Source organism: Mus caroli, chromosome 4 (assembly GCF_900094665.2).
Source record: "Mus caroli chromosome 4, CAROLI_EIJ_v1.1, whole genome shotgun sequence".
Lineage (NCBI taxonomy): Eukaryota > Metazoa > Chordata > Mammalia > Rodentia > Muridae > Mus > Mus caroli.
In genome coordinates this window covers 48,527,395-48,544,041 of record NC_034573.1, presented here as the reverse complement: position 1 = coordinate 48,544,041, position 16,647 = coordinate 48,527,395, and the positions used below count along the sequence as shown (strand labels likewise).

At 43.0% G+C, this 16,647-nt stretch overlaps 1 protein-coding gene across 3 annotated transcripts in view; it reads right to left on the bottom strand.

Annotated features, from left to right (window-relative positions):
* Znf462 (zinc finger protein 462) overlaps positions 1 to 16,647 on the bottom strand; it is a 135,586-nt gene that overhangs the window by 43,034 nt on the left and 75,905 nt on the right. The gene's annotated exons all lie outside the window — the stretch shown is intronic.

Here is a 16,647-nt window from a genome sequence, read left to right as displayed (position 1 = left end):
TTTCCTAAGCTTTCCCCCCACCCCCCTTTCTTTAAGGAAACTCTGGGTGGCATCTGCCATTGTTAATTGAGAGGTTCTTACAATACCAAATGCATAATTCACCTGTGACTCTTTTGAATTGTGTGATGAGGAAGTAATGTTTCCTGCTGTTCGGTTAGATCCTATAGATGTCTTTACCACCCTGAATTATCCAACAAAAAGCCCAGAGTACAAAGGATCCTTTCTAGAAATGACTTGGCCTGCTCTACAGAGTGCTCCCGAGTAACCTCAGAAGGTATTTAGAGCTCACAGGCCATGGGTGAAATCATGGTTCTTCCTCAAGACCTGCCTTGAGGGGAGATGCCTACTGACTTCAAGGAGCTGGTCACAGTGTATGGAAGGCTGGCTCCAAGCCGAGCTGTGTGAGCCAGACAGGAAACTATTGTGGAGATGCTTAAAAGATGAATCAGGAAGAAAGCGCATCTGGTCTAAGCACATATATTTAGAGGCAGGTAGTGCTCTAAGGGATGTATGGAAATCAGGTGAGAAGGGTGATGTCTGATCAAGAACAGGGATGAGCAGTCACACTTCAAAGCACAAAGCTATTCTAAAACCGTCCCCAAGCCGGAGTCTCTGAACCAACGAACCCAGTGGGTTTCTTACCCTTTATTCCTTTATTTCCACTTATTCTCATGCAGTGGGAAGAAAATCCTCGCTCTGGGTTAAGCTATATTTTTAATCACCACTAAAGCAGTAGGTTCTCCCCTTAGGATATGATAGTTCGACCACCCACTTCACGCTTACCTAGAGGAGCTCACTGCTCAGTGAAGCTGCCTAGGGTGTGTAATGTAAGCCTCCCCAAATCTGGAGGGCTCAGCGAGTGAGACAGAGATTCACCTGGTACTGGCTCTGTCTGGTATGTCTGATAGTCTCTCGCTAAACTTCACTTTGACCATATAGAACTATTACCTTCCATTTTATAGATGAGAAAACTGAGGGGGGGAATAAGAGCTAGACAATACTCCCTATTTAAAGCATGCTTGTAAGTCTCTCATAGCCCAGGAGACTTCAACCAAGCAGACTTCTTGATCTTCCATTTGTCAAAGGGAGATAATATCAGTCAAGTTAGTGTCACAGCATGTGAAGGACAGTGCCTATTACATAGGAATGCCTCTAAAACCTTCCACATCAATTAAAACCCACATCATATAAACTTTTCATTGAATAAGAGTATTCCAGCAAAGCTGGGCTTGGTGACACACACCTTTAATCCCAGCACTCAAAAGGCCCAGGCAGAGGCATCTCTGTGAGTCTGAGGCCAGCATGCTCTACAGAGTTCCAGGATAGCCAAGGATGTTAAAGAGAGAAACCTTGGAACTTGGCCACTTTAACTGAACTACATTGACTAGAGAGGCAATCTCTCACACTGCAATAATGATAGAACTATGTAAGCCTCCCCAAATCTGGAGGGCTCAGCGAGTCATCCCATCTCTACACACAAGGTAGATAGATGCTCACAGCTCCCTTTTGGTTGACTATCTCTACACAAATCTAAATTCATGGCTATTGCTAGCTTTACTAATACATTGGACGTGGAGATGGTTAAAGTAGAGAGAGGTCAACTGTGGGAGAGGCCTGGGTCTAGATCAAAGGTAGATCGCAATGCAAACTATACAGATAGAGTGGTTACCCTCACACACACACAGAATGGTCACATACCAGCTTGTGAAAACAGGCTTGCCCGAGCACACCTAAGTCCCAAATTGCAGTGGTTTTCCTGGCAAATATTCTGAGATTCATTTCCTCTTGCTCTCTTTCAAACTTATTTGCATTTGGGACACAGTTGTTGATGTCCAGTTTATAGGTGTGGCCTGTCACCCTGTGGACTCTTTCCCAGTCATTTTGCTAGGTTTCTTTCAACATCATTTGTGGTCCTCCCTGATGTCTGTGAGGGGCAGTGTCATAAACGTCTAGGTTTGAATTTGGACTTTGGGGTTTTACTCTATGACTGAGGAGGGCATCCTTGATCCCCTGGGAACATCTGGCTTAGCCTGAATTGCTTCCCAGGACTACTTGCCCTGAGAAGTCTGTCTAGTCTTCTTTTAAGCTGTTTAAGTCCACAAAGCAAGTGAAAGAGCAAGCAAGTAAAGAAGGCCATCCAGACGAGCAACATGGTCACAGTCTACAATGTGGGTCTCAAATAGACAAGGCGATAGGAGTTGTCTGTCGCTCAGTATACAAGCGTGAAGGTACGATAGAGAGTGACCATGTAAGAACTTTCTATGCTGACCTGGAAATTATTTTGAAAACAAAGAATACAGTCATTGGAAGGCTTGAAACAGGGCAGGCAAGAATAGAAGTCTTACGTTTTAACCCTTTCCATGTCTAGAAGTTTTTGCATCGTCATGCCCAAACAAGTGAGGAAGGCAGAGCTTGCCTTAAATGGACTCCCCATCCCTACTGATGGCACAGGCAACCCCAGACTCCACGCTCTGTTAAGTAGAATCCACTACTGTTTCTCATCTGGACTTTACTAGCGTGTTAGACCTGCTCATTTGAAACTCAGTCCCTATGGCCCATGCACATCTGGAATCAATTACAGGCCTACGGAGGGAAAGGGAAAAAGGCGACTCACGTGTGTGCCTCTTCTGCTTCCTACTCACCCTTCATGTGCAAACAGTAAGACCTCTCAGGTTAACAGGGGAAACCACTGATCACACATGCAGTGCAAAGGAAACAAACACCCTGAGCCTCTGTGACCTGCTTTGTTGAAAAAGTCTGGAGCTTTGGAGACTCATGAACGCACACACACACACACACACACACACACACACACACAAGACCTTGATTCAATGCTTTGTACTTTTGGATTGTGGAACATAAATGGTTTTTATTTTATATTTATAAGAGGTTATCTATCTACTCCAGGATGGGGTGGCTTTATGTCAGATATTTAGAATAGAAAGATGATAAAACCTTTGCTACTAATGAGTTCCCTTCGGGTAGTATTATAGAGATAGCAGAAGAAGCCAAAAGGAAGAGCAAAGAACCGTCAGATTGGAGAGGAAGAGAATGGATTATTGTCTGGGGTCATCACAGAGGTGCAGGCAAGCTGCAGCTTTGAAGGACAAGCAGGGTGTGGGGATGCAGAGGTGCATGAAAGGGGAAAAGCATGGACAAGGGCAAAAGGGTAGAAGACTGATGCTCATTCCTGTTGCTAGAAAGAGGGGCATGGGCAGCCGACAGAAGAAAGCAGCCTGGAGTTGGAGTGGGTGAGGAGGGTCCTGGGTCCTACAGCTTTTGATTACGCCATGAAGAGCTTTAATGATTTATAGAGGATGACAGAAATCAGTCTTGCTGAGAAGAGACTGAATCAAGGTGGGATGGTGATGGCTTGAGGTAAGAGATGGACTGGGATGGTCATAGGGGAGGTTAGAAGCGATGACGAGGTAGGCAACCGATGGAAAACAGGTTAGAAAATGATGACCAGAAGATGAAGAAGAACTCTTGATGAGTCCCAAAAGTTCTGGACCAGTTTGGGATGTGACTGCTATGTCAGACACTAGAACTTTGGAGGTGAAGGCTGAGTGAATCCCGCAGGTGGAGCAAGTGAGGAGCGAACAGCAGAGCCTGGGCCTCACTCTGAGGGGAGAGAAAGTTGCATTATTGAGCGAGCTTGTGACTGGCAAAGGCAGAGCACAGCCAGGCTCTGTAAATGGTGGAGGCAGAAATGATGAGGACAGCAAGATCAAGGGAAGCTCTCATTTGAGAGCCAGAGGAGAGCCTGAGACAGGCAAAAAACCAAAAAAAAAAAAAAAAAAACAAAAAAAAAAAAAAAACCAAAAAACAAAAAAACCTGAGGAAGCAGGGTTTGCCTAGAAGAAAGATCAGTGGTGTTAAATGGCATAGACCAAGAAGGACTTGGAGAGAGCAGAAACAAGAGACTTGTTTGTTGGGACCAGTGTGCCCCCACTGAAACACAGGAATGAACTAGGAGGTAAACTGTGAGAAGTCAGGGCTCTTTCCCTGGTGAATGTTGCTAGAGTCAGTCAGTTAAGGAAAGCTCTTCCATAAAACACTCAAAGAACGAACATGGGATGCTAGTTTTAGGCAAGAAAGGCAAACTGGCAAGGAATGAAGCGCAGGAATAGTGCTCCTTTCAAAATACACGGACGACAGATACTTCAGTTACAAGAACAGACTTCCAGAAGGTAGTCTTAAAAACGGCTTTAGGATCTCAAACACATAGTACCTTTCTAGGGCTCATGGTGGTAGCTTTCCTAGACTCTTTAGGGAAAACTGGCACATCTACAAAGAGGTTTATGAAAATGGTACAGTAGGGTGTAGTGGTCCATGCATTTAATCCTACCTAGCACGTGGGAGGCAGAGGCAGGCAGGTCTCTGCGAGTTAGAGGCCAGCATAGTCTACATATTGAGTTCTAAGCCTCTTAGGTCTATACAGTCAGACCCTGTTTTTGTTGGTTTGTTTTTGCTTTTTGTTTTTTAAAGAAAACAGAGTGACCTGGACAACCAGCTGTGGTATCACCACACTGCCAGCACTATACTCAACAAACACTATAGGTGTTAACAACTCATGCACACTGGTTTCATTAACTTCTTTCTTTCATCATGAAATAGCAGGGACCTGGTGAAATAGTTCCTGTTTCATGGGACTGTTGTGTAGAGAAACAATTCCCACTGTCTGTATGGGTAAATAATAATAGATATGAATTACAATATGTATTAATAACTGACCAGAATACTAGGAATTGACCAGTCAGATATTGGGACTTAGTATCCCATTGGTCCATCTGAGACACCAAATGCTAACGAGTTTCTAATAAAGCTTTCCATTCAGCCCCAAAGCTCAAGTTTATGTCAACTGGGTGCCAGTATCAGGGGTTCTGAATTATTTTAAATTCCCAAGAAAACAAAGTAAAGAAACTTCATTTCAGATTCCAAGGCAAGATATGGGTTTGGGAGGAATCTCTACACACACACACACCCTTTTATTTAAAAAAAATCACTATTCTTTGACCAGTGTTAAATTATCATGAATTGCTTAGGATATTTACTTCAACTATATACTACCTTAATAATATCTAGTATTTTTACAATCATGTTAGATATTGGAGCATGTCCATCCTATCTCATTTGATCCCCGAAATGACCTCAGAAAGTGGGCATCATTATTTCACATAGTTTAGGAAAGCAAGGCTCAGAGATTGAAGGCTAGCAGTGTGTGCTATGCATCTTGGCAGGACCCCCACCTAAGAGTGCACATTGCATTACAGCATGAATGGTATTTCCTGGACCCAAATCTGCAGCAGCCCTCCAACACTGCCCAAACTCGGTTATCTGAGTCAATGTGGTCTACACAGAGAACTCATTTCAAAATTATCATTTGCCTCATTTTCAGTAGCTCTAGTAGAATGAGAATGATCTTTGTTGGCACTGGCTCTATCCAAAACGAATCCAGTGACACACAGTGAGGGGTATACTCCAGGCCAGTACTGCTACATCACTCCAAAACTCCACCAAAAAGCAACTGTTATGACAGGGACCGAGGCTCTGTGGAACGCTTAGATGCTTCCCCTGCATGAGAATGAATGCCTGATTGGCACCGCGGCAACCAAGAATGAATGTCTGGGGTGGAACTGTGGATCGACCTCAGATGTCTTGATGTAATGATCCTGATAACCTTCACTTCCCTCCTTTAGGCAGGAAGCTCAGGGGTACCACGCAAGCTCCCCCTATCCCCCCACAGTCTGCAAGTGGGCTCTGAGGAACTGCGGGTCTGAACAGTTCTTTTATGTGCCGTGTTCAGTCACCCCCTGAGGCTGAGAACTTAAGTAACTCCCCAAAGCTGCTCTTCCTGTTACTATGCCTTCTCTGGATTTCAAAAATGACAAATACATATGCAAATAGCCCATCAGTCTGATCTTGCACACAATCACTACTTTTCTGGCCAACAGATTCCAGTCCTCTTTCCTGGCAGGAAACATGTATGTCCACAACACATGCGGGGGTATATGGGGGCTCATAGTCATGGCAAGCAAAGGTTACAAAAGTAGAGATATGCAAGAATGAAGCCTTTCAAAAATAATAACAAAAAATACTTATTTTAAAATAGCAATCTTTTACTTGAATATCGAACTGGATCTTTTAACGAATCAGTGTTTTGTAGCTGGGGTGTTGGCTCACACCTGTAATCCTAGCACCTGGGAGGCTAACGCTAGATTACATAAAATTACAACCAGCATGCATGGACTATGTATGTATAAACACATATAATCAATTTAAACAATTCAAGGATGATTTTGGCTATGGAAGGAACACCTATATCAAAAATTAAAACACAGTCATTAAGAATAATAACAGCAAAAAGAGTTATATTCTTTTCAGGGTTCCATTATTCAGGTTATAAACCAAACCACAAAACAATACTGCATATGAATTAGGAAAAATGATCTTATTTTGTTGCCATAACAACATATAGAACTCACGGATTTTAATGTATGTATGGGGAATTTCATTTACAATTCAACTGTCTGCCTGTGGTTTAGTTATAGTCAGTCACCATGATTCTTCTAAGAGAAGTGCTGGTGATATTAGTCTAGCTTGAGCACAAGGTAGACTTGGATTCCTTCATCTTTCGTTCTCCATTTTCCTAATTAAAAATTTACCCCTGGGCAAAATTTTAAAACACTGTAAAAATCAGATTAATAATAAAATCACAACTTAAAAGTACGATAATTTGTGATTGCCATAGCTACTAATGATACAGCTGCGCACTCTGTTTTCCTTGGGACAAGAAAGACAGGCTGCAGCTATCTGCCATGTCATCATCTCTATTCCTATCTCCTTTCTAGAAATTACCATGGAATACTTATGAATACACTGACATTATACAGAGATAAATCTGAAGGAGCTCACATTTATTTTTAAAAGCAAATCGGATTTGTGATTAACAAAGATAACCTGGAAAACAGATTGGAAAAGATTGAGGTTAGAGCCAGAAAGATGGGCTCACATCAGAAGATGATGTGAGAGCAATGGAAGGGCTTGGTTATTCAGGGTTGAGATTTGGCAACTGTACTGGATATTTTGATGTCAACTTGAAACAAGCTAAAGTCATCAGAGAGGAGAAAGCCTCAACTGAGAAAATGCCTCTATATGATCAGGCTGTAGGCAAACCTGTAGGAGATGGTGGTCCTGGGTTCTATAAGAAAGAAGGCGGAGCAAGCCACGAGCAAGCCAGTAAGCAGCATCCCTCCTGGGCTTCTGCATTAGCTCCCGCCTCCAGGCCCCTTGTCTTGCTTGAGTTCATGCCCTGACAACCTTCCATGATGAACTGTGATTTGGAAGCCTAATCCAAACAAACCCTTTCCTCCTTCCAAGTTTCTCTGGTCATGGGGCTTCATCATAGCAACAGTAACCCTGACTACATAGCAAGATTGAAGCTGGAGGAAGGAAGACAAGGGAGCCAGAGAAGCCAGTATCTGGGAAAAGCTCGCCTGAGTGGCTACCCTTAAGATCTCCGCAGGGCTTGGGGGTGGATGGTAAAGGACGGCTCAAAGCAGTAGTTGCAGAGAATTTGAGTTTCTGATGCTGGATGTAGAGGATTGTGGGTCAATTCAGCTATAAGTGGGCAATTGGATATAGGTAAGAGAAAGTAACTCTCACTCGCCGGGGAGCCCGGGTTCAGCCAAGTTACGTGAGTCGTCCTTACTAGAATTCTAGAATTTGATGGATACAGGTGGATGAGCAAAGAAGGCTGTGAGCCTAGCACCTGAGTTCACAGAGGAAGATGAAAGAACACTCTGGAATGTAAGAAAAAAGATAAAAGGGGAAAACCAAATAAGGAAGCACAGTCCTAAGCCAAAAAATAAGAGGGGTTAAGTCACTGAGTTGCAGAAAGTGAAAAAAGAGAGAGGCGCGCACACACACACACAGAGAGAGAGAGGGGCAAGAGACAGACAGACAGACAGACAGACACACACACACACACAGGCTAAATAAACATAATGATGCTGCCAGTGGCAGCAGAAGCTGTAGAAGTCAGTTGGCTCAGAGGTAGGAGGACTGGAGAAATCTGCAGCAGCAAAAGCCGTATTTCCTGGGATACACACAGCCAGAACCCCACCAGCTCATCCAAATGCTACCCTGTTCGTGGCAGCTTCTGAACACGCCGGTGAGCTTGTGGAAATCTCCAGGCCTTTTTCAGAAGAGAGCTGTTGCTTCCTTGCTTCCTTGCTCTGTGATTCCCTTTGCAGTTCGAATTCAGGTCAATTTAAGAAATATTTATTGAATGGCCTGCCAAGTGCGAGGCCTCTGGAAAAAATAGGAAGCAGTCCTTGACCTCGGTAGCACAGTTTTTCGTCAGACAGATATGGGAGCTGATAATTATACAGATATTTGGCAAGTCAAGGAATGGAAGTGAGTCCAGGGGTCAAAAGCTATCAAACATACTTTGTACTTATCCCCTGGCTAAATCTCACTTTCAGCCATTACTCTAAACAGTCTAGACAGTCTGTAATCTTGATTTTGTCATTTAACTTATAGACCAATTTGCTAGGCTTTAAAATGCATTAAGGTTCAAGAAAATAGCCAAGATACGGGCCCAGTTGAAGTATTTGGGGGGGGGGGATGAGTCACCCTGAAAATGAAATTAACTTTTGATAGCAAACTTCAAAGGTCTTATATATGATTCTGAAAAGCCTGCCATGTACATATATATTAGGTATGTATGTATAGATCACATGTAAAAACAAAGAACTTGATCACTCTGCATTTCTCACTGGGGAAGAATACTTTCGTTTACTTATCTTTAGAAGTTGATTCTCATATTTCCAATACGCGTGTGCATGGTTCATCGGGTGATAGAACCCATCATGTGAGAACAAAAATCACAAAAAGGGAAATGTATTTGTTATGGTTCTAGTTTGTTTTTTTTTTTAAGAAAATTATTAAAATAATAAAATAAGTTCTGAGGGTTGGTTAGTTTGTTTTGCCTTCTCACGGAACAACCGTGGAGATAGCTCCATAACGAGCTATTAATAGAGCTTTTATACTAAGAGGTGGTGTACAGGTGACCCCAACATTTTATGCTAGGCATGACCATGAGATTGGTCTTTAATCATGAGTAGGTAAAAATGTTGTAAAAAGGGGGTGGAAATTTTATATAAATTGTCGTACATCATTATTAGGATCTGAACTCTCCTTCTCTGGAGGAACAGTGAGTGATCTTAAGGACTGAGCCGTCTCTCCGTCCAGCCCCGTCCTGACTATTTTGAATGCATCTTTATTCCTGAAGAGCCAGAGGCAGACTGTAACACACCAACTACTTGGAAGTATTACTGAGCATCTTCCACTGGAGCCAGGCTCCCCTGCTGTTGCTGCTCTTTCCTAGTCTGTGTTTCCTAGCGAACCCATGGCCTTTCCCCAGTGTTAGACGCTCTCCTGTGAGGTGCTTCTATTCTCTTCCCACACCACACACCCTCCCTCCCTTCCTCCAGCTAGACTGGTCCTGCAATTCAGTGCTAGCAGAAGCTCCATCTCTTCCATCAAGTTTTCTAAGCCAATCCCTTTTCCCCTTAGCTACTAACCAATAAAAGCTACATCTTCAATTTCTCACTTTGCATTTCTGGTCCTTTAATATACTACTACCTGTATGCCCAGTCACTTAGGCTTTCAATATCAGTCAAGAACAGTATCTCATCTCTGGCTTCCTTCAGAAGATTCCAGAACCCCAAGAATGCACCGAGAGGCATGTTATAGCTAGTCCATATCACTGCCTAGACATGTAGTTTTGCTGTTAGACCTTGATGGCGCAAAAAGGTAAGGATATGGGGTTTGGATTTAATGTGCAAAACACAACTCCACCACATCTAGGTTTTATGATTTTCAACTCAACTCAGCCCTCAGGACTTCAGTTTCCTTCTCATAAAATCAAATGATTCTGTCCTGCCTCTCACTTGTGACATGTATTTAGGCAGATGATCAATTTAAGGCAATCAGCAAAAGTTAAGTCAATAAAAATGATTATTTATAATCACTAAGAAAGCAAACACAGAGACATACAGGGTCCTTATAGAAACCACAATGGATGACTTTCTCTGTAGTCCAGAGGGAGAAAATCAGCAGCAGCCCTAAAAGCTAAGACCTAGATGAAGGACTTGGAAGGTCTGAGGGCTCAGTGTGGCTTCCGCTGCACTTGTGATGGAAAACTTGCCGGGTGTGAAAATAAAAGATGATGTAAGGGGCTTGGCTTGTGAGATTCATCTAAGAATATTCTGAGGAAGCTAGAGAAGAACCTAGTGGTGGAACTGGCTCCCCAGGACAGTGTGCCGGTACATGAAACTTAAGCTGGGCCCTGCCCCCCCTCATCCCCAGAGCCAAACAGCTCCCTGGGCGGAGCCTGGAAAAGGATTAGAGCCCTGAAGGCTAGAACTGATTCCTTCCTGGGCCTCTGCAGCAAGGGACAGACCCCAGCTGAAAATAAATACACCCTTCACCTGAATCCACACCTCTCATACCACCCGACCTTTCCTGATCTCCCCATTTTTGTTGATCAACCAGCATCACCACTGGGATTCTTCCACAGGGTACGATGCAGGATTCTGAATGACTTAGGAAAATGCACACACTATAAAGACTTGCTTTCCAAGTCACACCATCAAAACTTAGAAAGCTTTTTTTTTTTTAAAGAGTCTTTCTCAGGAGACACACACATCCTTCGCCCCAGTAATGCTTTCTCTCTGAATCATGATTCATTCCTACTGTTTTCTCAAGAGCCTGTATCCTTCTTGTGGAATGGGTAAATTCTCTCATAAATGGCAAGGTTTGGAAAAAACGAGAGGACTTCCAGGTCATATAGGTCTTAGGACAGCTTGAAGGACTTTTGATCAAATTAAATCAAAGTAAAACAGAAAGCACAAGGTAGGCAATGATATGAAAGGGATTTTTTTCCCTTTCAAAAAAGAATCAAGATTATTTTAGATGATTGGAGTAATGACGGAATGTATTTCCTTAACCTAGCATGAAAAAGTAGGGTTCTTTTCTTTTAGACATTTCCCTTGGGGCTCTGGAAGTCAGAAGAAAACTCCCAAGTAGCTCAGTAGGGCTACACAAGACAGATGTGGAATTATGTAAACAGATGTGGAATTACGTACCTCCAGTGTTGCTAGGAACTAGTTTTGATTGTGTTTGGTAATATGTGATTTATATTTCTGATGACCAAGTGTTTCTATTGGCTTGGGGAGAAGGAGATGGGCTAGTTGACTAAGTTCCCAGGACATGGAAAGCCTACGCTTGAAATGTCATCTAATCTTTCACACACAAAAATGTGGCTGCCTCATAAACACTAAAATAAAATTCACTGTGTAAATGTACAAAACTGTCTAACAAGTTTTATAAATGTAAAGTCTCAAATCCCAGGCGGGTGGGTTTCTTGGGAAGGGCTATCACACAATCAAGTTTCAGATGACCATCAATTTGGAAGGTTCCTGTATTCACCGAATGCCAGTGCTAGCAGCCTATCCTCTTAGAGACCAGAGTGCAAGCTAGAATCTTTGATGCTACTTTGTTTCCTGGGAGCCAAAGATTTCGAAGACTTTACAGTAGAACTGTCATTCTTTAAAATAAGCATACAATAAACTCCAGACTGCATTTTATGAAGAAATTCTGATGTCAAAGAGGGAAGGTTAGTGGTGTCTGGTCAGGCAGGTAGTTCTGAGACCAGCAGAACCTATTAAAAATTAATAGTCAAGACATTAAAATTATGTTGTATATCCCATATGCTATAAATGGTGTAAATCTCCGTATCTCACAATTATTCACCCACAGGTCTCCATTTCATTGCTGTCTTTTTTTTTTTTTTTTTTAAGAGAAACCACCTCTTTTTTTTTTCTTTCACCCCCAAGAGAGATCTGATTGCAACTGGAACCTACGTGGAAGGTCTGATGCCCTACCAACTAATTGGATCCTCTCAAAGGTTGAATTTTATGTCTGCCCTATTTAGAGCTCTGAAAAGCTTCTCCTCTGAAAGCCAGCATCCCAGATCTCAATGTTTAGGTGTCAAGTATCGCAGCAGCCAAGGTTAAATGAGTTGATAGTTTAGAGATAGCCTTAACACTCTTCACCTTCATGCTCACTCATGTGTAACTCACGCACTGGGGTTTGGAAGGCTTTTCCAATGTCTTACACTTGACAACTTGGAATATTCCATATATTAAACATGCTGGCCAAGATGAACCACATACAAAACGGGTATCCTAATAGCCATTATGTCATTTCCTATTAACAGCCTGCTGACATAATGCTTCGGGGAGAATAAAAGTTCAACTTGTCATCAACAGGTTTTTATTAGTCTGTTTTAGTCTATGTAGAATCTTGGAGCTTGGATTTCATTTTCCCCCAAAACATTGCATCTTGAAAAACAGAGAAACTGCCCACTGTAGAAGCGACTATGTACTGACTCCAAGAAGCAACTCGGCTGCCTGGCAAGCTTCTAGCAATGCCCATCTCTCTTCAATTCTGCCACGCCGCCACCTTCTTGTGACACGTTTCTTCAAGCTTGAGTTCCCCTCCTTCACAAAGGACAATGACAATATTTCAAATGCTCCGTCAAGGAAGATCTTTTCACTATAGCAGAATAGTTGCATCAGATGCTCCGTGAGAACATCTCCCTGTGAGAACAGTCCCTAGGGCTTCATCTTCAAATTGTTGTCTTTTGAAACTTTCTCTTAAATGGATAGAAACGTAACGCTAGGTCACACAGCTCTGTGGAGTGCGGTAAGCACTGGGACTCAGTACCGTGGACCGAATGGAAAATTAGGAAGCTTCCAAGAAAGAAACCAGAACATTCATTCACAAGAACATTCACAAGTGCCTACACAACTGTCCCACTTAGAATAGGGGTGGAACCATGGTGTATCTACTAGGGCAAATACAGACCTCAGAAAAGGGACAAAGGAGTAATCCAAAGAGTTAAAAAGCAGCCTTCAAAATAAGGGGGAAAAGTCACAAACTTATAGAGAGAAGCAGCCAGAGAGAAAATCCTTCCACCGCATACTCAGGGAAACTTACTCAACAGCAAAGTCGCAAGGATGAAGTTAGCAGCTACAGAAAGGGGAGGAAGCATCAGGATTGGTTATCGAAACTTTCTGCAATGGAGAAAGAATGAGTAGGATCAATTTTGAATAAATAAATAGAGAGGAAACTGTGATTTTTTTTTGGATGTGAGTGGTCTATGGTTCCTCAGGAAGATATGCCTGCCCTGCCCCTCCAAAACAGTGTTTGTCAGAAACTCTAGAATTCAGAGTTTTCAAAAGGCAACTAAAGACGTTATAATAACAACAAGCAAGTCACAGAGCATCTGGGAACAGTAGCAGACACCTGTAATCCCAATATTCTGGAAGCCCGGGCCACCAGGTATCTGTATGTTTGAGGGTGGCCTGTGGTATATAGTGAGTTCAAGGCCAGACGTACTAAACAACAATAACAACAACAACAACAACACAAAAAAAACCACAAACAAATCACATTGCTCCGTACATTTTCTTGTTACCTCAAAATTACCAAAACTGAAAACATTCCCATAACTCATTACATTTTTTTCTAACAATTCACAAAGTCAAAGTATTGTGCATAAGAGTTCTTTCTGTGTTTTTCTTTGGAATGATAACTAGGTGGGCGAGTGGGGTGCTCAAGACTTTTTTTTTTTAAGTTCATTTTACACTTAGTCTTAGTGACTACCTTTTGTCTCAACATTCCCGAGGTAATGAATTCCTAAAGGAATTAGTTTCATACAGCTGAACTAGATAGGCAGAGGCGATGGTTCATTTGCTTGCTTGCTTGCTTGTGGCCAGGGGAAACTCAAGGAGGAAAAAGGCAGGACACAGCTGGATTTCCAACTACGAATTCATTGCTCACACCTCAAGCTACTCCTCAGACCTACGCAACCCTCACAGCTGCCCTGCTTGCTTTGCCATTTTATAGCTGTGCCCACACAAGAGTTTCTCTGGGATGAAAGCAGAGACTTGGAAAAGCCAGTCCTATATTTTATATGGCAGGAGAGGGAACACAGTCAACACAAGTCCCTTGGCTGACAACCTTCCTTGTCTCCCCATAATGCACTGTTTTGAATCGCAACTGAGTGTCACTTCCCATCATTTAATATACAAAACCAATACTTCACAGCCCCTTGCTTTTCTTCCCAACAACTGACCATGCTAAGTATTAGAGGATCCATGATACGTGTCAAGGCTGACAGCTCCGAGCCCAAGAGCCCTGCTGAGGCTCAGAACAGGTGTGTGACCAGGCAGCTGGGGTTGAGATCTGCCCTATATCTCTCATCTCTGCTCTCTCAGCTTCCTTCTCCACTCCCTCAGTGCATCCCTCTGGGTTAGGATTGAGAAGAGCCTAGACAGAACCTCCCCTCTGGACTGTTTCCCTCCGCCAGAAAGAACTGGCTTGTTCTCAAGACAGCAAGCGTTTGCCTGCTGCAAAACAGCTATGAGCAAGTCAACCCATTTTACTCTCATTGATCACTAGGGATTTCAATAGCCAAGGACATACTGGCCATTTCCCCAGGTTTATGGGTCTCCACTCCCCTAGGCCTGCAACACATTTTTGTTTCGTGCGTTCACAGTGTCCTGGCATCTGCAGTGTGGGAAACCCTAAGTGAGAGCCAATAGCCCCAGAGCTTCTCCCTATTAAAATGTCCAGTTGGATTTCACATGTGTGTTTCAAACACCATTCTAAGCATGATTTACAGGCTACTGTCTAGCCCCACAGCTGTTTTTCCGTCCTCCAGACTGAGCTGTTTCTAGGAATCCACCCTGGCAAATAGTCCTCCTAGCGTGGGCCTCCTAAGTCATTTCTGGCCGAACTAAACAATGCGAGATCTAAAGCAAAGCTTTAAGAAAACACTTCTCGAATGCGCAAACTATTAATTATTCTTTCCACATAATTATTCCTCCGTGAGAACAGCCTATTCGATGCCTCCCTTCTGTTCACCCCACCTCCTAATCAACTTTTTTTGTCATCAAATTAAACTAATCGTGGCCTGGTCCTTGGATATGGGTTATTTATATATGTTAAAAGCCGTATAGGTCCAAAGAGTTTTGTGTGGGTCTTAGGAAATGGTTACCACCTAGAGCTTTTCAGCAAATGTGTTCTTTCTCAAGATAGTGAATAATAGTCAGCAGTGCATTTAGGAATTTACCTTCCTGTGGCTGTGTGCTATCAGACTGCGTGCTATTAAGAAACCCTCCCCTTTTCACAGTTTAGCTTCTAAGACTCTGAACCCTGACTGCTTCCCCCTGATCCCCACCACCAGAAGAAAAGGTCAGGCTTCAGGCTTGGGCCTGTAGTAAGCTCATATGTGTAAGGTCTTCTAAGCATTTCATTTTCTGGTACTGGAGGGCCAGAGAGGCACTGGGTTAAGTTAGGGCATTTCTGTACCTAGACCAGATTAGGACCAATAGGTTCAGAGAGCTGAAAGAGCCCAAGTCTTCTCACCCTAGGTAGAGAAGAATGATCTGCAAAACGATCAGTCTAGAGGGTCCCCTTTAAAGTGACTGAGATCCAACTTGCATGGAAAATAAAGGAAGAAGGTTTAATATCAAGTGAATTGTCTCAGGAAAAGGTTTTACGGAGAATAGTATCTAAGTGGATCAGTTTTACCCAAATGGTCGCAGGAGTATAGCTTCCATTTCAGACTTAAAAACAAACAAACAAACAATTAAGTTCACTTTAATAAAAACCTTACAATTTAGGTCAAATTAGATTTCGCCCTCTGGTCACAATGTACTGCCACCCCCAGCCACCCAGGGAGCAGCATGTGAGGGAGAGAGAGGGTTATTTTCTTTACTCTCTCACATGTACGCTAGACCACTGTAGTTTGGAGCCTCCCACTGAAGACAAACCACCCTGACTTCCTTTTGCAGTTTAAACTACCACAGCTGTAGAGGCTGTGTGTGCAGTCTCTCCTAAGGAATCGTAAGAAACCTCCTTGTTAGACGTTCTTAACTCTGAGGGCTGTCCGACACTCAGGGCTTCTTATTTTATTTTAATTTTGCTCTTCTGTTCCTCCTGTTCACAGACTTCATGACCAAAGATTACTAATTACTGTTTTGATAAAGTAAGACTTAGACTCTGTTGACAAGTTAGGCTATCGGATTCTCAAGACACCTTGGAGAACTCTTGACTTAAGCCCTTCCGTGAATGAGCCTGAATCCACACCTGCCAGAAATGGTCCCAACGACCACAGCTGTAACCAGAAGATGAAAATCACAGAAAGAAAATGGCCACTCGCTGACATTTCCTGTGTGTCAGACATTACAGCAGGCATTTTATATGTGTACCTTGTCTCATTAATCTCTCAAGACAACCAGCTGAGGCCTACATATATCATCATCATACAGGAATAGAAACCGAGACTGCCTAGGGAAACATGACTGTCAGAGGGAGACGGATGAAATCCAGGCCTTTGTTCCACTTTCTGTCTACTGAGCTCATCCCATGGATAGAACAGTAGATCCTGGAGAGCTGTGGACCACAGCAGTTACGGTCTCAGACATGCTGCACAAGGTGTCCTGCATCAGATGCAAAGGGAGGAGCTTCAAGCTCTCCTAGGCTACTGCCCACTTCTCCGCTCGGGAT